The following is a 6,000-nucleotide window of genomic DNA, read 5'->3' on the forward strand; positions in this document are numbered from 1 at the left end:
TGACCTACTTGTGTCATTAACAACACGTGTGTTCTGGAGGAAAAAATTACTGAATTTCCTTGTTGTGTTTCCTCATCAATAAAATAGGGACAATAAAACTAGATCATTTCTAGGGCTTTTTTATGATTCTAAAATTTATGTCATTGTATATCTATTGTCTATAAATATAATACCATACACTGTTTAGACATCAGAATTAATATTTTCCTGGAGCTAGTGTAGTTTGGAAAGAATAATCTAATTGGAAAAGATTATTTGACAACTTCTTTAGATGTTAATGGAAGTCCAAGTTATAAAAATTCAATAATGACAATGTTGTGCAAAGTGGAACAAAGAAAAATTCCAAAGAATCTCTTTGCAACAAATGCCATTGGTATTTATGTAATACAAAGAAGAAGAAAAAAATAATAAGCAAGAAAGACATAATTCCCTTAAGGAATTGACATCCTGGAATTTGTATTTTTAACACAGTTTATCCTTCAAGGAGCCAATATTCAAACCTGTGTGTAATTTAGATTTTGCTCATCCCATGTGTCCCACATGCTGGTTCAAATTACTCAATGATGGAAAATAGAAACATAGGGGGGAAAAGCCATTCACAGCATTCCTATTACTAATTATGTGCAGCACAGTAGACAAAGTTACAGATACATCACTGAAGACACAACACTTTATCCAGGCCTGCCACCTACTCACTTAGCTCTGCCTTGTTTTAAAGACAGAATCCGTGTGGTGTGTCCAGGTTAATGTTAACAGTGCACTCTAGCTTCTATAGCTTCCACTAGGAAACCAACAATTGGATAAATTTCAATATTGTTTTTCTGCATTTACTAACTATTTAACTCCCTTGTGCCCAAATGTCATGTAATTATTCATAGTCATTCACACTTTCATCAGGAAGAACAATTTATCATTAAAACCCCCAAACTATTCACCACCTACTTATGCTATCTGGAGTGCTAAACAAAACAAGTTAAATGCATCTGGCTCTTGTGCTCTAAAAAACAACCTTAATCTGCATGGTCTGGCCATCCATGCAGATTGTCTTGTGTTTGGATCTCTATTGGGTTCTATCAATAACCTGGTTGTGTTAATCATATTTGACTTGCTTCATTATTCATAAGTAAATGTCTATTTCTTAATTTATGAGGAATTACTTCTTCCTCATAAATTTTCCTAAGGCATATTTAATCCAACTTCATTCTTCTGATAACTTTATTTTATAGAGCTAGCACATACAGCCCAATGTCCTGCTCACTGGACACAGGGGTGATTGATTTCTCAGTGTGGCCACAGCACTCTATCTACCCTGAGGTGGAAGGAATTGTTCTGCCTCTTGAATAAATTACTCTTCTGCAAAACACATTTGTTTCTTTTCAGGCCCAGGAACTATTTGAACTATATGATCAGGATTGATCCCTTTTTAGACTTTCTAAGTGTTCCAGGTTAAATCAAAGGAATATTGACTTCTGGCATTGACATGAAAACATGGGGTGAAAGCAGGAGGCAGGGGGAAGCAAGGGTTTCTCTTTTCCTCCTGCTTTGCTTTGCACAGTACCTCTGGCAGAAGCTGTGTCCTGCACAGACTATGATTTCTCTGTGGTTTCGGCTCCTGCCACATTCTCAACTACCTCTAGGTACCCTGGACTTTGGGTTCCCTTAATATTGTCTCTACTTTCCCCCTATGGGTGGTAGTGGCTCCTTGTGTTGCTAATCTCTAGTTTACTTCACCATAGCCTTAGTTCACCTTAGTTCTTCTGCCACCATGTACCTCATTTTCCACATTGACTTGGCTCTTTTAAAAACTCAGGGTAGTTTTTGTTTACCTGGTTCCAATATGGCAGATAGAATTTTGCCTAAATTGAGTGTTCCCCAAAAAGCAAAGCATGAAGAAATAATTATGGCATAAAATTGTTTACATGTTAGAGCACGACAATAAGAATGATCCATTTGTAGACAGAAGGGGGGATTTTAGTCATCTGTGTAATGCTGTAGCATCACAAACAACTGGACCATTAAGGCTCTAGAAAGGTAAGAATGGTTGTACTCTGCCACTACAGCAACCACTGTGATTAAAAGTCTTACTGAGGTTGAGAAAGTATTTGAGATAGCACAAAAAGACTTCAGGAAAAAAAAATTAAAAAGTCAATTCAAGGATTTCAACCCTCAGCTCAAATCACACAGATATAAAATCAGAGAACTTCTTGACAGTTTTAAGTAATTTTTTTAAACATACATTGTAGACAGTGGTAAAACATGACTGAAGATCAGGACTTAAGTCTTAAACTTTGGAAAATTTGGAAGCAAATTGGTCAGATAATTCAACTAAAGTTCTTATGTTGATATTAGAGGATTATTGAGGAAACAGTGATTCTCAGGGATAAACATGGGGTGTTCTCAGATAAAGCTGGGAGAACCAGCTCTTTGCATGATTCAGCCATACCATCTTTCATTGTCACTACACCCAAAACTAGAGTCAGAATTCAATAACACCAGGGGAGAGTCACAAGGTATTTTGGAAGAAGACAGCATATATCATAGGATTACAATAACTTGCCTATGTTTGTCATTTGAAATCTGCAGATCACATACATGAGTGGATGCTAAACATGTTAGTCTAAAAAAAAAAAAGAAGATGGGATATATAAATCAGTTGGTATATTTAGATACAGTATTTAATGTACTAACTCAAGTAGCTAGAAATGGCCCTAATATCTTGCTTGGTTGACTGACCAAACCATGGATTCCATAGCAGGCTATGTGTAATGACATCAAGATGAAAGAACTTCCCGAAGCAATTCTGAGGAAGGAAACTAGCACATTTACAAAGGTGGGAATGTTTGAACAAAATTACATACAACTTGTTTTCTCTCTCTGATAGTGTTTTCTGTAAGTTATAGAAAAACAATCTCATCCCTGGGGCATTGAGAAATGCTTTAAGGAAGATAACAGTAACCTCAAAACCTTGATGCTTGCTAGTAGATTGGAGTTGATGGTGAGAGTTGCCACCTTTAAAGTGATCTACAGTACTCTAACAGGAATTGTTGGAACCCCAGAATGACAGAACCTAGGTGACAATGTTACTTAAGCATCAGAGACAAGGATGGTTCAATTACCATAACTGAGGGTAGACAGAGTCTTGTTATTCCTCATGTTTTGCCCTTTAGAGTTCTGGGCCATGGATAATTGATTACTAGGTCTTATGAATAAAACAAATAGGCATAAAAGGCTAATTGATTTATATTATGAGAAATGCACTTCAACTATAGAGTGGTAATTTTATTTGCATCACTGGCATAAGTCATCAAGGCTTCTCCCCCAATATCTCTCACCGAGCTAGTACATAAACCTGAACTCCTTGTTTGAAGAGACCAAGCCCCTGAGGAAGGTCCTGCAACACTGTCATGTGTCCAGACTAGAAATCTTACTCCAACAGTAGCCTGAAGGAGTTGATGACCAATTTGCTTGTGACTAAGAACTGAACACAGGGAAATACCAGACGATAACTCTCAGCTGAACACAAATCCCTGGGGATCTTCCTCCAAAAATATCCAAAGATGTAGAAATAACAATTTCAAGGTCCGCCAGAATTAACTTGTAGAAAAGCAGACAGGATTGTGGAGATCGATGGCAAATTGTCTTAAACTTCATTTCGCAGTTCACTGCAATTGTAGCTACAGTTCCAGATATGTACCCTGAATAAGATAAATCAAAGCAGTCTTTGGAGCTTAGTACAGTTAACTTGCTCTTGGCAGGAGCATCAGAGCATTATGTATATATCATATATTGTATGGGTACTGCCATACTTTAGAGGTATTTCAGCTTTCTTCTCTGTCATACTAGAGTCCTCAAGATCTTGATTAGAACATTCCATAGAATATTCCATTGGTCCATGACATTAATGCTAATTGAATCTCCTTAGCAGGGAGCACCAGTAATTACTTATAATGCTTTGTAAGTCATTTCATCATGTCAGTGAAATTTCTAAGAATATGTAGGAATATTCTCTTTTAGGCAAAACACAAGTTACTACAGCTTGAATGATGTGCCTCCCAGAAGAAGAAACAACTTTTGTGAAGCAAAGTTTATTTTTTACTGAAATATATACATATTTTAGAAGTGCATTTACCTTCTCTGGTACATTATTGCTTACAGCATGATTAAAGGTTTCAATCCATGGATGGTCAACTCCACTGCCCTGGGCCCAAGGTGAGGCAGGGCATCATGGCAGAAGGGCATGGTGGAGGAAAGCAGCTCAGAATATGGTCAGGAAAAAAAGAGAGTCCTCCACTCACTAGAAATAAATATAAACTCCAAAGGCACACTCCCAGTGACCTACTCATCTAGCCATACCCTACTTGCCCAGAGTTACCACATTGGTGGATTACTCCACTGATTAGGTAACAAATCTCAATTCTCCTAATGTAACCAATCATTACACCTGGGCATTCTTGCATTGTCTCATGCATGAGTTTTTGGGGACACCAATTATTCAAACAATTGTAATTGTTATAATTCCAGGACCAGAATGCTAGAGGAGCGACTGAGAAGCCACTATGATAGTAAGTTTTGGGCGAGGGAACAGTTCATTATGGATGGTCTTAATGAATGTACTAAGATCATGAGCATTTCTTTTATGTGGAGTAGAATAAAAGCAGCTGCTTCAGGAATGTTGGAATGATCCTCACTACAAGACTGAAAGATAAGAGCAGAAAGTTGAATATACTTTCCTATTTTATAAGTACTTAGATCTTGTGAGATCAATTGGGTCTCAATCACTTCTCTGTCCTGAAAACTAACCTCAAGGATCCACACAATGCAGGAATACCTGTAACACCATGCCTGAATACATTTTATAAGCCAGTGATACCATGACTTTTGTGTTCAAATTATTTTATTTAACCTTCAATAGGACCTTGGGTGGCCAGGTATATTATCTGCTGGATCAATCAAAACTATGTTTGTGAATGGGTCCTTTATTGGTTTTGTATTGACTTCCACTGATCTTTACTGTGAAATACGGATATAATAAAATGCATGTCTTGGAGTCCATTCATATTTATTCTTGTTCTCATTAGCAGCAACCTATTTTCCTTTTGCATTTGTAACCTCTCTCCATCCCTGATGTTCAGGTTAGGGAGCTCAAAAGAAAAGATGTTAGTTTCCACTCCCAATTCAATGAAACAATTGTCATATTCCCTAGTGAAACCATTCCTTCCTTCCTAATTAAGGGCCTGTAGCAAAATGGCAATTTTTATTCAAAAGTGTTAAGTATGCATGCACTAACATCAACATGTATGCATACAAAGAGTTTATCCAATAAAAAAATGTATAGTATTTATTGGCTAAAACTCCAACTAGAAAAGCAGAACAGCAAATTCTGCCTCCCAAACTCATTATTCCACAGCCCAGGCAGAGTATATATGGCCTGATATACCCTGGTTGCAAATCTACCAGAGGGGACCTACCAGGACCAGAATACTGGAAGAGATACTGAGAAGCTACTATGACCGTGAATGAGCCTCATGCCTACACTACATTATGTTATCTATAAATTAGCCTAATAGGGGTTATCAAACCCCTATTTTCACGACGAAATGAAAAATATGTAAAGATTGCTGTGCCCAGGAGTGATTTACACAGAATGTTCAGAAATCACATCACTTCTGGAAAACCGTGCATGCTAGGAATGTAGATGTTAATAGAAGCTCTTCTTTCCCTCTGTAGTTGCTTTGTCCTCTTGGAAGAAGCTTCTAAAAGGGAGAAGATGATGAGACTATAGCACCACACAGACTTTATCCTTAGTTCCTAGGTACAAGACCAAGAGGGGTCACTTCTGTCTTTTTTTTTCTGTTGCTATAGATAGTCTAATTTATAAGGAAGAAAGATTGTGTCCCACCAAAACTCATGCATGAGACAATGCAAGAATGACCCAAGTGTAATGATTGGTTACATTATGAAAATGGAGAGTTGTTACCTAATCAGTGGAGTAATCCACCA

The sequence above is a fragment of the Marmota marmota genome, unplaced genomic scaffold (assembly GCF_001458135.2).
Source record: "Marmota marmota marmota unplaced genomic scaffold, marMar, whole genome shotgun sequence".
NCBI classification, from domain to species: domain Eukaryota; kingdom Metazoa; phylum Chordata; class Mammalia; order Rodentia; family Sciuridae; genus Marmota; species Marmota marmota.